Genomic DNA, 16,157 nt, shown 5'->3' on the forward strand with positions numbered 1-16,157 from the left:
TTGCAATCAAGTGGGAGAAGCAGGGCCATGCTTGTCTTTCTCTGCCCTTCTGCCCCTTTTGGGGAGGCCAGTAGTGTTAGCTGGGGGCAGTTCTTGCACTCAGGTGATCATGAGAACTGCAGCTGTGGCTGTCTCTTCCACAGAGGGTGCAATTGGGAAAGTTTCTTGCACTTGCCCCTCCTCTTGCACATCTGCCGGGCACAATCTGGAAATGCCAGAAATAAACGATGCCACAGGTTTCCTGAATGAGAAACATTCTACTGAGCTGCTCTACCTGTTCTGAGCCACTGCTATTATCCAGCCACCTCAAATGAAATTAATGCCATTCCCACCGGGGTTTTCAGTTACAGACCATGGCTCACCATTACTCTCAGTACAGTCAAGGACAGATTTACATTCTGTCTGCAGAACGAAAGAGTTACATTAATATCCACACAGAGTTTATGACAGGCATTTCAACAGCTGTATGGCCACAGAGAAGACATGTATTTGCAAACAATAGAAAAGACACCAGGACAAATTCAGGTTGCAGTCACATCAGTGTAAACTTGGAGTAACTCCACTCATTCCAGCAGAGTGGTTTAGCTAAGTAAAGGAAAGCTAGACAGACTCGGAAGAGCTGTGGGAGGTTTAACTTATTGCTGTTTGTAGATCATTTTGAGATCCTCAGATGAAAGGTGGTACACAGGGCAATGAAAATGTTTATTGCAATTGTGACAATCCTAGGACCTCATGGAGACCATCAGAAATAAGTCACTGTGAAATGTGACTATGTTGCCCTCTAATGGCTGGCCACAGCAAGTGTTATAACCTTCTGGTGACTCACAGCTAAAGGAGCTCTCTGAGGGAGGGCTTTCATTTTCAGTACTAAAGGACCAGAGTTTGATCTTCACGGACAACCCATACCATCTGTATGTACGCAGGCATGGTTCACTCACAGCTACACCCTGAAAATTATTGTTAAAACAACATGGGATTCTTTGTTTAAATCCCACCCCCCACAGCTTTCAGGTGCAACTTGCTCAATTTTTACAAGAAAAAGATTACTTTTTTAACTTAACTAATGGCCCTGCAAACCCCACCCCCCCCCCATTGCCAAACCTCTAACAACATCACCAGCAGTAAAGGATTCTGTAGGCCACTGGTTCCCAAATTGGGGGCGCCCCCCCCGGGGGGGCATGAAGAAATTCCAAGGGGGGCACGAGACTGTCCAGCCCTTGAGCTCTCAGCTGGCCCCTCCCCTACTGTCCACCCTCCCCCCCGGGCAGCACAGCTTGCACCAGCCCACCTCCCAGGCTTTCCAATAAGCCAGTCCTGCCGCTCTGAACATCCTCAAGGGGGCAGGGAGTGGGGAGGGGGGGTTGGATAAGGGGCAGGAGGTCCTGGGGGGGCAGTCAGGGGACAGGGAGTGGTTGGAGGGGGCGGAGGTTCTGGGGGGCAGGCAGGGGACATGGAACAGTTCGATGGGGCGGAGATTCTGGGAGGGGGGCAGTCAGGAGACAGGGAGCAGGGCAGGTTGGATAGGTGTGGGAGTCCCAGGGGACCTGTCAGGGTATGGGGGTGTGGCTAGGGGTCAGGGCAGTCAGGAGACAGGGAGAGGGTTGGATAAGGGGAGGGGTCCTGGGAGTGGGCAGTCAGGGGACAAGGAACAGGGGGGTTGGATGATGGTAAAGGAGAGGTGGGGCTGTGAGGGTTTCTTGAAAATTAAAAAGGGGGTGTGATGCCGAAAAGTTTAGGAACCACTGCTGTAGGCAGTTCAGAATTCACAATTTGGATGCGGATGCAGTGAGCACAATGGAATCCAACTCACTCGCCTATAGTTGTATTGGATGTTTAGAGCTAACAGCTGCAATGACTTAGTTCCAACAGTACGGTCAGCCGGTGGGACTTGGTGTTATTCAGGAGCCAGCACGATCATCCTCACATCAGCATCTTCAGCTAGGCAGGTAACCCATGAGTTGCTATAAACTCTCGGCTTGGCTGGTCCACACTGCTCCGTCACTTACAGTTCCTGTAACCATATGTTGAGATTTGGTAGGTAAATGGATTTGTTTTCCCTCAGAAACACCAATCAGTAATAAATCAGCTGTGGCTTGTAAGTATCTGCAGCAGAATATTCAATTAGTTTGCAGTGCGTTCCTAATCATAATTAATTAGGGCATTATGAGCTCAATCACAGGGACTAAAAAGTAGCAAAAAAACTCAGTCGGATAACTAAAATGGCTGGCCACCTGAGACCAGTGACTGACGCTGTCTCTCTCCTGTGTTGCTCTGTTCACAGCCCTCGCTGCTCAGGCAAGGAGCCTCTGAAGCACCACTAAGATTCCAAAATGAGATGCTAACAAGCACACAAATGATGTACAGGCAAGGAACTGGCATTTGCTAGAGGGCGTGAGGCTGGTTCTAATTAGCAGTGGGGTGCACTTGTGCTGACCTTTGCTTTCCTCCAGTCATCCTCTATCTGGCACAATCATTTCTCTCAGGCCTGCGTAGACATCTAGCTCTATGAAGAGAGCAGAATGGCATATTGAAAAGCTTCTGAAAGGTGGCTGGTGTTTGCTGAGAACGCGTCGCTCCTCTCATTTAAAACATTTGCTCCCGTTGGATGGAAGACGGACCAAGGTGCAGATAACAGAACTCACTCTCATTCCCAGCACCTGGGGTCTTGTTTTCAGCACCTGTTGCCCTTTGGTCTTGGCTTCCTGTGCCCCAGAGTTGCGTACTTGTGCCTGTCTGAAAGGGTTATGAAACAGTCTCCCTGTATCTCTTCACTTCATTCAGTCTCTGTTTCTTTTCAAATCTCAGCTGAAAACCACTCTTTTCTCTTTTGCCTCAGCCCCACCATTTCTTCCCTGAGCTGTTATTCGTTCCTTAACTCTGCACAGTATGTCTTGGGATGACAGAGCTTTTATGGGAAGATGTTATAGAAAAGAAAGTTGTATTGTCTTATATTCATGTAATAATATAACAGTTCTCTGTGAGGAGGAAGTGGTGATAAATGCATTAGATTTTTTGTTTGGTAGGGGGTGGGGAATTAGGCCATGTCAAGGTTCCTTCCCCACTCTGAACTCTAGGGTACAGATATGGGGACCTGCATGAAAAACCCGCTAAGCTTATTTTTACCAGCTTAGGTTAAAACTTCCCCAAGGTACAAACTATTTTACCTTTTGCCCTGGGACTTTATTGCTGCCACCACCAAGCATCTAACAAATATATAACAGGGAAAGAGTCCGCTTGGAAATGTCTTTCCCCCCAAAATCCTCCCAAACTCTACAAACCCTTTCCTGGGGAAGGCTTGATAAAAATCCTCACCAATTTGCATAGGTGAACACAGACCCAAACCCTTGGATCTTAAGAACAATGAAAAAGCAATCAGGCTCTTAAAAGAAGAATTTTAATTGAAGAAAAAGTAAAAGAATCACCTCTGTAAAATCAGGATGGTAACTACATTACAGGGTAATCAGATTCAAATCTCAGAGAATCCCTCTAGGCAAAACCTTAAGTTACAAAAAGACACAAAAACAGGAATATACATTCCATTCAGCACAACTTATTTTATCAGCTATTTAAACAAAACAGAATCTAATGCATATTTAACTAGATTGCTTATTTGCCCTTTACAGGAGTTCTAACCTGCATTCCTTTTCTGTTCCCGGCAAAAGCCTCATACAGACAGAGAGAATCTTTGTTTCTCCCCACTCCAGCTTTGAAAGTATCTTGTCTCCTCATTGGTCATTTTGGTCAGGCGCCAGCGAGGTTATCCTAGCTTTTTAACCCTTTACAGGTGAAAGGGTTTTTCCTCTGGCCAGGAGGGATTTTAAAGGTGTTTACCCTTCCCTTTATATTGATGACAGGCCATTTAAAAAGAAGTGTGGTCTTGTTGCATAGGCACTGGACTTCAGCAGATGTGGGTTCTTTTCCCAGTTTCCTCAGATTTATCATGTGACCTGGGGCAAGTCATTTACTCTTTGGGTGGAGATCTGCAAAATGGGGGGGGGAGGAAGAGGGTAAAACCCTGGGTCTGTTTTGTCTATTATGACTAAAGCGCTTCAGGGTAGGGTTTGTCTCTTATTATCAGCACTTTGCACAATGGGGCCCTGATCGTGGCTGGGACTTCTAGGCATCCCTGTAATACAAAGAAATAATAATAGCAGCTTTAAAATAAAAGCATAGCTGTGATTGAAGAGTAACTGCCTTAAGGATTTGAGGGGGACAAAAGGATTGAGTAGCTGTAGTACCAAGGGTGGAGAATGGAGCAATGCCATGCTGAGCTTCAGTAACTGAGATTATCTCTTGATAAAGCTGATTGATTGATTACCAGTTATGCATTTGTCTGATGGATTTTGCCTCTGTTTTATAGAAAAATCCACTAACAGACTGATTGTCTCCAATTTCTTTATTTGATGGCATTTTCATTAGGGTCCATTAAATCTGCAACTTGCTACCTACAGTCTGAGATGAGAGCATTGTGGTTTCATTATGCTAAGTGGCACCATTTCTGCTCCCTGACTGCAGGAATATAGTAACCCTTAGCATCAGGATTCCAGGGCCACTGTTTGTGGAAAACAAATCTAACATTCTCTTTCCACAAGTTCTTGAGCACCTTGAGCAAGCTTCAAATTAACTTTCCTTCATGGGCATTTCAACAATTAAATCTAACCATCTTAAACAAGATGATGGATGTTTGAAAGCGGCATGAATGTGGCCTAAGTGAATCCATTTAGAAAGCCAAGAATATTTTCAGCTGGTTGTATTCAGCCACCTCTAATCATTATCCTTGCCCTCTTTGGTGCGGAAAATCAGAATTCCTAGGCAATAGTCAGAAGGAAAGGAGGTGCTGGCTTAGCTATGGAGATACTCACATGGTCCCCATTCATCACATAATCAGTATACCTCACTAACATTAATACACTCATCCTCACACCACCTGAAAAACAGAGAAGTATTATTCCCATTTCATAGATGGGAAACTAAGGCTCAGCGAGATTAAGGCCATGCCTAATCTGTGGACTCTACACATATCCAGGTGCACCATTGTGCCATAACCACCCTATCATCCACCCAGAAACCCCTGAAGGGTGTGTCTCAGAACAAGCAGATGCTGAGTTAGCTAGCATGCCTGAGGGGTGTGGGTAAGTACCAATTAGTTGTAGAATGGCCCCCTACACAGCCCACTCTGCAGTGCAGAGACAGGTAAGGAGCAGGTACCAGGTCTCGAGTTTTCATAGTCTTCCATCAACATTCCCACAATGCAATGGACCCTTTTCTACCCTTACACAATCTACAAAAAGTCCCTTTCCCCATGCATGTTCCAAGAATAGCATGGTGCATTGACCACATCCGATCACCTTTCTGCTGCACTCTATAAAACCAAGAGCAGCAGCATAGCCCACCAATCATACCAGAGTCTGATAAACCTTTGGGTAGACCACATCATCCTTCACAATTTGGGCCAAAGCAGCAGGAACATACACCTGTACTGGGAAATTTCACAGAAGCTGTCAGAGTTGGGTATTCACTGGACCCCATTTCAGTGCAGGGAATGGATGAAACACTTGAAATGGCTGTACAGGAGAGCCAGAGACTCTAATAGTCAGTTGCGGGGGGGGGGGGGGGGGGTTGTACAAGATGACCCTTCTACAAGGAGCTTCATCATGTGCTGTCTACTGAGCCTGCTCACTATGTCCTGCTGAACACAGATGGTCTAATTGTCCAACAGGAGTGTTAGGAGGAGGAGGCTGGAGGGACTATCAGAATACCAGGAAAGTGAGGAAGAGGCAATTCTGCACCTGTACCCAGAGGCCCCCAAGGTCATAGAAGCCCCGCAATGATGAGCCTGAAGAGAGACTGGGTGCCTCAGCAAGTCTGACCCCCCAGTCTGGTAAGTTACAACCCCACCACCTTATTAGCCATTGTGCAACTGCCCCGCGAAGAGGGGTCTCAAAACAGTCTTTAATTACAATTGGAACTGGGGAGAATGATTGGTTAACTGGCTCAGTACAGATGTATTCTTCCTACCCAGCAATCCCTCTCCATGTCTTGAAAGTGTGCAGGTAGATCTGACAACAGGGATCTCTGAACAGGTGTAAGTTGTGGCAGGCACTTAAGACAAATCCAGGCAGACAAGGGCTGCACTTGATGCCATCACTAGAAAAATCCCACACAGTAAATAGATTCCAGAGAAGCTGAGAGGAAGGGATCGAGTCTGCCATTAATTGCATTATTCAGCGAAGTACTTCAAGCCTCACTAGGTAGCAGATAAAATTCCAACCATCCCTAGCAGCCAGTAAGCGACACATAAAAGTGTTGTATAAAATAGTGCTAAGTGGCACTCCCCATACAGTTGTAAACTGGGATGAAAATATAAAGTGACAACCTATTCAATATTGCAGTGTCTTCAATTATGTCACTGTCACTGTCAAGACTTAGGGCAGCTCTGCACTGCAAGCTGCTTCAGCAGCACAGCTATGCTGCTATAACACCATAGTGTAGACAACTCCTTTTTTTGATATAGGAGGCATCTCTCAATGTAGTTAATCCATCTCTCCCAGAGGTGGTAGCTAGGTCAATGGAAGAATCCTTCCATCGACCATAGCTGTTTCTACACCAGGTCAACCTAACTACAGTACTCAGGACACAAAAATTTTCCTCAGCCTGATCAATGTAGCTCAGTTGATCTAATTTTTTAAGTGCAAACTAGCCCTTATGGACAGTTAATCACAGCAGATGGGATGGGATACATACAGGTATCAACAGTGACAAGTATAAGCACATTGAACAATGAATGCATGCATCATACCAGAGTCACAACTGTCAACAGTGAATCCCCACCCCAAGTTGTAAACCACAATCTTGGTACCCTGTAATGACTGCCTTTAAAATAGATGTGCAGTGTGATATGCATAAATGGACACAGAACTTCAGCAAATGCAAATCAGAGAACAAAACCCTTTTAAGGCAATTTTGCCCCATTTGTATGTCTGTATTTTCTATCATGTACAGTTAAATCAGCTTCACACGAAGGCTTTAAAGGTGACCCTTATGAGAAGCACTTGGCAGATGTCATCCTCTGCCTCCTTCCAGGAGATGTGAATATATTGCTGTCAAGGATCCTTCCCCACTCTGAACTCTAGGGTACAGATGTGGTGACCTGCATGAAAGACCCCCTAAGCTTATTCTTACCAGCTTAGGTTAAAAACTTCCCCAAGGTACAAACTTTGCCTTGTCCTTGAACCCTATGCTGCCACCACCAAGCATGTTAAGAAAGAACAGGGAAAGAGCCCACTTGGAGACGTTTTCCCCAAAAAATATCCCCCCAAGCCCTACACCGCCTTTCCTGGGAAAGGCTTGATAAAAATCCTCACCAATTTGCATAGGTGAACACAGACCCAAACCCTTGGATCTTAAGAACAATGAAAAAACAATCAGGTTCTTAAAAGAAGAATTTTAATTGAAGAAAAAGTAAAAGAATCACCTCTGTAAAATCAGGATGGTAAATACCTTACACGGTAATCAGATTCAAATCTCAGAGAATCCCTCTAGGCAAAACCTTAAGTTACAAAAAGACACAAAAACAGGAATATACATTCCATTCAGCACAGCTATTTTACCAGCCATTAAACAAAAGAAAATCTAACGCATTTCTAGCTAGATTGCTTACTAACTTTTTACAGGAGTTCTGAAGAGCATTCCTGATCTGTTCCCTGCAAAAGCATCACACAGACAGACAGACCCTTTGTTCCCCCCCTCTCCATCTTTGAAAGTAACTTGTCTCCTCTTTGGTCATTTTGGTCAGGTGCCAGCGAGGTTATCTTAGCTTCTTAACACTTTACAGGTGATAGGGTTTTGCCTCTGACCAGGAGGGATTTTATAGTTCTGTATACAGAAAGGTGGTTACCCTTCCCTTTATATTTATGACAATTGCATCCCTAATTTCTCTAGCCTGCCTGGACCCAGGACTAGTATGCATGTGTGTAGGATCCAGCTACCTCTACAGAGCTTGCAAATTTGAATTGTCCAGCGCCCACTTGGGATGGAAATACTCACCTTCCCAAGTGTTATGCTGTAGGATATGATCATACAAACAGCATTTGCAACACTGGCAACCTGATGGGTTTGTAAACAATGCCAACAAGACTTTAGCCTACCAAACACGCATTTGACCACCATCCTGCAACTGCTGAGTTTGAAACTGAATTCCCCTTTTCCGGGCGCCATAATGGTTTCATGAGCCAAGGCAGGAGTGAGTATGTGGGGTCCACCAAACTAACAGTTGGTGCAGATATACCATTATAACCGTATTGTCTCTGGGAAACAAAAGCCCTGCTGTCCCCTTCAAATACAAGCCTGATCTCTTCAGCATCCTGTCATTATGAACCTTTCCCATGATTTCCATATTAGTATTCATAAACCTGCCTCTATAGTCCACCAAACCTTGCAGGACAATGGACTGGTATCTTTTGCTGTTCACATACTTGCTGCTTGTAGTAAGCAAACAAGCACCAGCAATAGCCCCTGATCACTTTGGGAATCCCAGCCGCTGAAAACCAGCTATTATTTCTGGAACATTTATTATGCCAACCACCCAAGGGTAAGCCACAGTGTTAATTGCTTCACAAACCTCTACAACCATGACACCAACAGTGGGCTTTCCAATCCCAATGTGGTTTGCAATGGACCTATAGCTGTCCAGGGCAGCCAGCTTCCACAGACAATAGCAAATCACATCTGAATCAGCATAGCTTCCCTCAAGCTAGTATTCTGGTGCTGGATGATTGGTGCAAGCACCTCATGTAATTCCATGAAGTTCTGTTTCCTCCTGTGGGAGCTCTGCAGCCACTGCTGGCCATCCTAGGTCTCCAAGATGAGGTTTTTCCTATCATTCCAGGCTAGCTCTCCTGCATCAGAAGCAATGGTGCACCATAATGGATTACATGGTGATAGCAGCATTCAGTGTAACTGTCCAGTGTGACAAATGAATTTTCATCATCCCTCAAGGCCACCTGCCTTCAAAGGGTCAGAAATTTCTGTCAAAATGCCATTCAGCATTTTGCCTAACGTGTACTTCATTGCATAAATATTTGTCCCATAAGAAGGAACAGGGTCACCTCAGCCAATTGACCCATGATTGTGATGCACTTTAGCACATGTAAAAGGGAGAGGCAACTTAATCTGGAAGTACCATCGACAAACGTGTGAAGGCAGGGAATAGTACCAACACCATCTGGCAAGCAGTCCTAGCCTAGAGTGTCTCCGTGTGATGCAAACAACCCTGAGATATAACCCTTGTAAAGATAGTGCTAACTTGTGTGCCTACAGCAGCAGCATGGATCTGGGTAGATGCGTGTACACTGTGTTCTATATGTGTCCATGTGACACTAAAAGCACCCCATATTCCCACCTTACACACTATTGTAATAATCTTGATACAATATATGCCTTCTGTGGTATCATTTAAAAACTCACTGATCATTAATATTGTCGTGTGATGTATGTACATGACCAGTATAAAGAATGATGAATATATGCTGCTGGAATTATAACTAAAGTGTGTGTGAACCAGGTATGTCAGGTGGAGTTGTTAAAACAGGTCTATCCTAAATAAAGGAATGATTGCCTACCTCAATTTACATTCAAGCAGTAAACTGACCCATCAAACTAACAAGGAGTGGAGGCAAACCTCACACTGACAAGTGAGGGGAAAGACAGCATGGCATCTACAACCAGCTGGAGAGAGGAGCTTGTTTTGAGTTTTGCATTACAGAATAATCAATTTCAAAGGTTCAAAGGTTATTATTCTATAAAGACTGGGGCTGATCCTCCAGTGATATGCAACTAAATCAGCTGATTGTATACAATATTACTGTAGTATATAGTGTGTAGAGTGAGGTTTTTTCTGAAAGCTAAAGACACACTGGTGATTAATATAATTGTAAAAGTTATTACACTATAGAAGGAATAATGAATACTCATGGATATGTTTTAAAGTATGTGGCCAAACAAAGGAAGGAACTAATAATTTCCCACTCAGACAGGGGGGAGGGGAAACAGCTATTTACCTGTCTCCTTTGTAAATTAAGTGTGGTATAATCAGAAACAATAAAGACCTATTTACATAAAAATCATAAAGGGGGATGGGTTTCAGAGTAGCATCCCTGTTAGTCTGTATCCACAAAAAGAAAAGGAGTACTTGTGGCACCTTAGAGACTAACAAATTTATTTGAGCATAAGCTTTTGTGAGCTACAGCTCACTTCATCGGATGCATGTGGGGGATGGGAGGCCACAGAAAGGGAAGAACAGCATGAGGCCATCCTGACTCTTGAAACAAATTCAAGGACAGAAGCCATCTTTGGCATCCACCACTAGATAGAAAGAGGCCAGGGTTCTTGCAAGCTGAGAAAGATGGGCAAAGGGGGTGGGGGTGTGAAGCCTCTGGAACTGAATATAGATGAGAAACCTGCCTAGGCAAAGATCTTTCTCTTACGACGACAAGGGAAGCGAGCACTTTGTACTTTTGTAGAAGGTCCTGACCGAGGAAAAGTCAGCCATGAATCGGAAGAAGAACGACTGGTGACAGGAACTATCTAGCTAGATTAAGTTTTAGACCTTTACAAGCGTATTTTATTTTACTTGTAACTATCTTCATTCCTTATGCTTGAAGTCACTTAACAAAATACACCTAGGATTAATAAATTTATTTCATTTTTACCATAAACCAACTCATTGCTGTGTGTAAAGGGAAGGGTGTATTTACCCCCAGTTAAGTTAATAAGCTGTGGTATGTGTGGGTGTCTTTATAGGAACAAAGAAACCCATGTTATTTCTCTGAACTGTCCGGAAGAGGGCTGGACATTGCAGAGCACATGGTTTTTGGAAAATTCAGGACTGGGCATATGTTGGGGTCACTCTGCAAGTAGCAAACAATGCTGGTGGAAGCTAGAGCGTGACTGTAGACGGGGTCAGAGCTGCTGAACCAGGGCTGTCTAGCACACAGACACTCAGCACGTGACCTGTATGCTGATCATCTGGTTGTGAGAAGCCCAGATTGGGAGCTACACAGCTAATCATTGTGAAGCACCCAAGATTACAGGGCAGGTGGTAACCCTTCACTGGTCTGGATTGCAGCCCAGAATGTGACAGTCCAGCACAGCACATGCAGACTCTCAGGGTGGATTTGGCTGGTATGCAGCCGTATGAATTTGAGCCATTCCTGGGGTATACATGCCAGCCTGGGGTATGTAAAGATAGTATAAATGATTTGTCACACAGGAAATGTGTGGTAAGACCAAGAATTGAACACAGATCTCCTGAGTACCACTCCAGTGCCTTAACCAGAAGATCCTGCCACACTTTGTTTCACTCATCTAGGGCAATTGTAGGCCTTTGGAGTGTTGACTGTCTCTTACCACACATATGTAGTGCGGTGGGGCCCCAATCTCAGCTGAGGCCTCTAGGCACTACTAGGTAATACAAATCATCATCATGATCCCAGAAATCCCCACTACATGCTGCAGTGTCCAAGGCACTATACTTGTACCATGTCCAAAGCCTGAGCTACACCTAACAACAACAGGATGACAGGTTTCAGAGTAGCAGCCGTGTTAGTCTGTATTCGCAAAAAGAAAAGGAGGACTTGTGGCACCTTAGAGACTAACAAATTTATTAGAGCATAAGCTTTCGTGAGCTACAGCATCCGATGAAGTGAGCTGTAGATCTAATAAAATCTCTAAGGTGCCACAAGTACTCCTTTTCTTTTTGCGAACAACAGGATGGTATTTCAAACCCCAGACACAGATTTACCAATGACCTCTGTGCTGCTTCAGCAGCAGAAGTAATATCAGTATCATTACAACTGGTCAGAAAAGTTTAAAGGATAAATTTTTTTCATTAAAATTTGCTGATTCACTGAAGTGAAATATTTTGTGAGAATGAGATCTTGGCCATGTCAATAACATTCCATAAGAGATTAGGCAGGCTTCCATCAGAAACTTGCCTGGTTTCCCATCCCATTTCTCAGCGGCCTGTCTGGCAGGCTGATGGGGTGCTAAATAAGGAGACGAAGTTTGAAAATATTTGAAAATAGCCAGAGCCTCGCGAACCAGCTGAGCGGCAGCGAACCAGCGGAGCAGCGGGGACAGCAGAGCAGCTCACAGCAGGAGTTTGCCTGGGACTGGTAAGTATCCGAGTGTGTGTGTTTGCTTGCTGAGGAAGTATCCGAGGTGTGTTTGCTGGGAGGGCAGGGAGAGAGCCTGAGTGAGTGTCTGATTGGCTGCTAGCCTGCAGGGGGCGGGCATTAGGGTGTCTGTGTGTTTGCGTCAGGGAAGCCTGGCTGTTTGAAAATAGCCAGAGCCTCGCGAACCAGCTGAGCAGCGGGGACAGCAGAGCAGCTCACAGCAGGAGTTTGCCTGGGAGTTCGCCTGGAGTGAGCCCATTGAGGCTTACATCTTGCCAACGTCTCTGAGGAAGCTCATAGTAGGTAGGTGATATGGAAGGGGGGGGTTCAGCTATTGTGACCTGCACTGGATGTGCCATGTTTGTCTTTCTTCCACAGGACAGAAGCGACTTTGTCTGTACAAAGTGCAAGCTGGTCTCCATATTGGAAGAGAAGATTGAAGGTCTGGAGCAACAGGTAACGACCCTGCGTTGTATACGAGAGACTGAGGATTTTCTGGACCAAACTCAGGATAGCCTTCTAGGGGCACAAAGCTCTAAAGATATAGAGCAGGTTGCACAGAGGAGCCAAGAGGCCAGTGAAGAAGCTTGGCAACATGTGACCTCCAGAAGAGGTAAGCGGAATGTCCGGGTTCCAGTAACACAGACACAGGTAACTAACCGCTTTCATGTCTCTCCACAGGTACCAATGCGGAGAGTGGACCAGATGATATGTCTGGGGGGAGAAAGCAGAAGGAGACCCCGCTGGTTGGGAGGCATGAGATGCGATGTCCTGAGGTTGGGGGTTCCACGACCACCACTCCCAAGAGGAGAAGGCGGGTGGTGGTGGTCGGGGACTCTCTCCTCCGGGGGACTGAGTCATCTATCTGCCGCCCTGACCGGGAAAACCGAGAAGTCTGCTGCTTGCCAGGGGCTAAGATTCGTGATGTGACGGAGAGACTGCCGAGACTCATCAAGCCCTCGGATCGCTACCCCTTCCTGCTTCTCCACGTGGGCACCAATGACACTGCCAAGAATGACCTTGAGCGGATCACTGCGGACTACGTGGCTCTGGGAAGAAGGATAAAGGAGTTGGAGGCGCAAGTGGTGTTCTCGTCCATCCTCCCCGTGGAAGGAAAAGGCCTGGGTAGGGACCGTCGAATCGTGGAGGTCAACGAATGGCTACGCAGGTGGTGTCGGAGAGAAGGCTTTGGATTCTTTGACCATGGGATGGTGTTCCATGAAGGAGGAGTGCTGGGCAGAGACGGGCTCCATCTTACGAAGAGAGGGAAGAACATCTTTGCCAGCAGGCTGGCTAACCTAGTGAGGAGGGCTTTAAACTAGGTTCACCGGGGGAAGGAGACCAAAGCCCTGAGGTAAGTGGGAAAGCGGGATACCGGGAGGAAGCACAGGCAGGAATGTCTGAGAGGGGAGGGCTCCTGCCTCATACTGGGAATGAGGGGCGATCAACAGGTTATCTCAAGTGCTTATATACAAATGCACAAAGCCTTGGAAACAAGCAGGGAGAACTGGAGGTCCTGGTGATGTCAAGGAATTATGACGTGATTGGAATAACAGAGACTTGGTGGGATAACTCACATGACTGGAGTACAGTCATGGATGGTTATAAACTGTTCAGGAAGGACAGGCAGGGCAGAAAAGGTGGGGGAGTAGCACTGTATGTAAGGGAGCAGTATGACTGCTCAGAGCTCGGGTATGAAACTGTGGAAAAACCTGAGTGTCTCTGGATTAAGTTTAGAAGTGTGTGCAACAAGAGTGATGTCATGGTGGGAGTCTGCTATAGACCACCGGACCAGGGGGATGAGGTGGATGAGGCTTTCTTCCGGCAACTCACGGAAGCTACTAGATCGCATGCCCTGATTCTCATGGGTGACTTTAATTTTCTTGATATCTGCTGGGAGAGCAATACAGCGGTGCATAGACAATCCAGGAAGTTTTTGGAAAGCGTAGGGGACAATTTCCTGGTGCAAGTGCTAGGGGAGCCAACTGGGGGGAGCGCTTTTCTTGACCTGCTGCTCACAAACCGGGTAGAATTAGTGGGGGAAGCAAAAGTGGATGGGAATCTGGGAGGCAGTGACCATGAGTTGGTTGAGTTCAGGATCCTGACGCAGGGAAGAAAGGTAAGCAGCAGGATACGGACCCTGGACTTCAGGAAAGCAGACTTTGACTCCCTCAGGGAACAGATGGCCAGGATCCCCTGGGGGACTAACATGAAAGGGAAGGGAGTCCAGGAGAGCTGGCTGTATTTCAAGGAATCCCTGTTGAGGTTACAGGGACAAACCATCCCGATGAGTCGAAAGAATAGTAAATATGGCAGGCGACCAGCTTGGCTTAATGGTGAAATCCTAGCGGATCTTAAACATAAAAAAGAAGCTTACAAGAAGTGGAAGGTTGGACATATGACCAGGGAAGAGTATAAAAATATTGCTCGGGCATGTAGGAAAGATATCAGGAGGGCCAAATCGCACCTGGAGCTGCAGCTAGCAAGAGATGTCAAGAGTAACAAGAAGGGTTTCTTCAGGTATGTTGGCAACAAGAAGAAAGCCAAGGAAAGTGTGGGCCCCTTACTGAATGAGGGAGGCAAGCTAGTGACAGAGGATGTGGAAAAAGCTAATGTACTCAATGCTTTTTTTGCCTCTGTTTTCACTAACAAGGTCAGCTCCCAGACTGCTGTGCTGGGCAACACAAAATGGGGAAGAGATGGCCAGCCCTCTGTAGAGATAGAGGTGGTTAGGGACTATTTAGAAAAGCTGGACGTGCACAAGTCCATGGGGCCGGACGAATTGCATCCGAGAGTGCTGAAGGAATTGGCGGCTGTGATTGCAGAGCCCTTGGCCATTATCTTTGAAAACTCGTGGCGAACGGGGGAAGTCCCGGATGACTGGAAAAAGGCTAATGTAGTGCCCATCTTTAAAAAAGGGAAGAAGGAGGATCCTGGGAACTACAGGCCGGTCAGCCTCACCTCAGTCCCTGGAAAAATCATGGAGCAGGTCCTCAAAGAATCAATCCTGAAGCACTTAGAGGAGAGGAAAGTGATCAGGAACAGTCAGCATGGATTCACCAAGGGAAGGTCATGCCTGACTAATCTAATCGCCTTTTATGATGAGATTACTGGTTCTGTGGATGAAGGGAAAGCAGTGGATGTATTGTTTCTTGACTTTAGCAAAGCTTTTGACACGGTCTCCCACTGCATTCTTGTCAGCAAGTTAAGGAAGTATGGGCTGGATGAATGCACTATAAGGTGGGTAGAAAGCTGGCTAGATTGTCGGGCTCAACGGGTAGTGATCAATGGCTCCATGTCTAGTTGGCAGCCGGTGTCAAGTGGAGTGCCCCAGGGGTCGGTCCTGGGGCCCGTTTTGTTCAATATCTTCATAAATGATCTGGAAGATGGTGTGGATTGCACTCTCAGCAAATTTGCGGATGATACTAAACTGGGAGGAGTGGTAGATACGCTGGAGGGGAGGGATAGGATACAGAAGGACCTAGACAAATTGGAGGATTGGGCCAAAAGAAATCTAATGAGGTTCAATAAGGATAAGTGCAGGGTCCTGCACTTAGGATGGAAGAATCCAATGCACCGCTACAGACTAGGGACCGAATGGCTCGGCAGCAGTTCCGCGGAAAAGGACCTAGGGGTGACAGTGGACGAGAAGCTGGATATGAGTCAGCAGTGTGCCCTTGTTGCCAAGAAGGCCAATGGCATTTTGGGATGTATAAGTAGGGGCATAGCGAGCAGATCGAGGGACGTGATCGTTCCCCTCTATTCGACACTGGTGAGGCCTCATCTGGAGTACTGTGTCCAGTTTTGGGCCCCACACTACAGGAAGGATGTGGATAAATTGGAAAGAGTACAACGAAGGGCAACGAAAATGATTAGGGGTCTAGAGCACATGACTTATGAGGAGAGCTGAGGGAGCTGGGATTGTTTAGTCTGCAGAAGAGAAGAATGAGGGGGGATTTGATAGCTGCTTTCAACTACCTGAAA

The 16,157-nt window shown here is 46.1% G+C and overlaps 1 long non-coding RNA gene across 1 annotated transcript in view; it reads right to left on the minus strand.

Moving 5' to 3' along the window:
- Nucleotides 1-1,606: 1,606 nt before the first annotated feature.
- LOC122459113 overlaps nt 1,607-16,157 on the minus strand; it is a 31,063-nt gene continuing 16,512 nt past the window's right edge. The window contains exons 2-3 of the long non-coding RNA XR_006279580.1: nt 2,435-2,503; nt 1,607-2,103 (exon numbers count right to left, since the gene is read on the minus strand). This is a non-coding gene — a long non-coding RNA (uncharacterized LOC122459113). The remainder of the gene's footprint in view (nt 2,104-2,434; nt 2,504-16,157) is intronic.

The sequence above is a fragment of the Dermochelys coriacea genome, chromosome 3 (genome assembly GCF_009764565.3).
Source record: "Dermochelys coriacea isolate rDerCor1 chromosome 3, rDerCor1.pri.v4, whole genome shotgun sequence".
In the NCBI taxonomy this organism is placed as follows: domain Eukaryota; kingdom Metazoa; phylum Chordata; order Testudines; family Dermochelyidae; genus Dermochelys; species Dermochelys coriacea.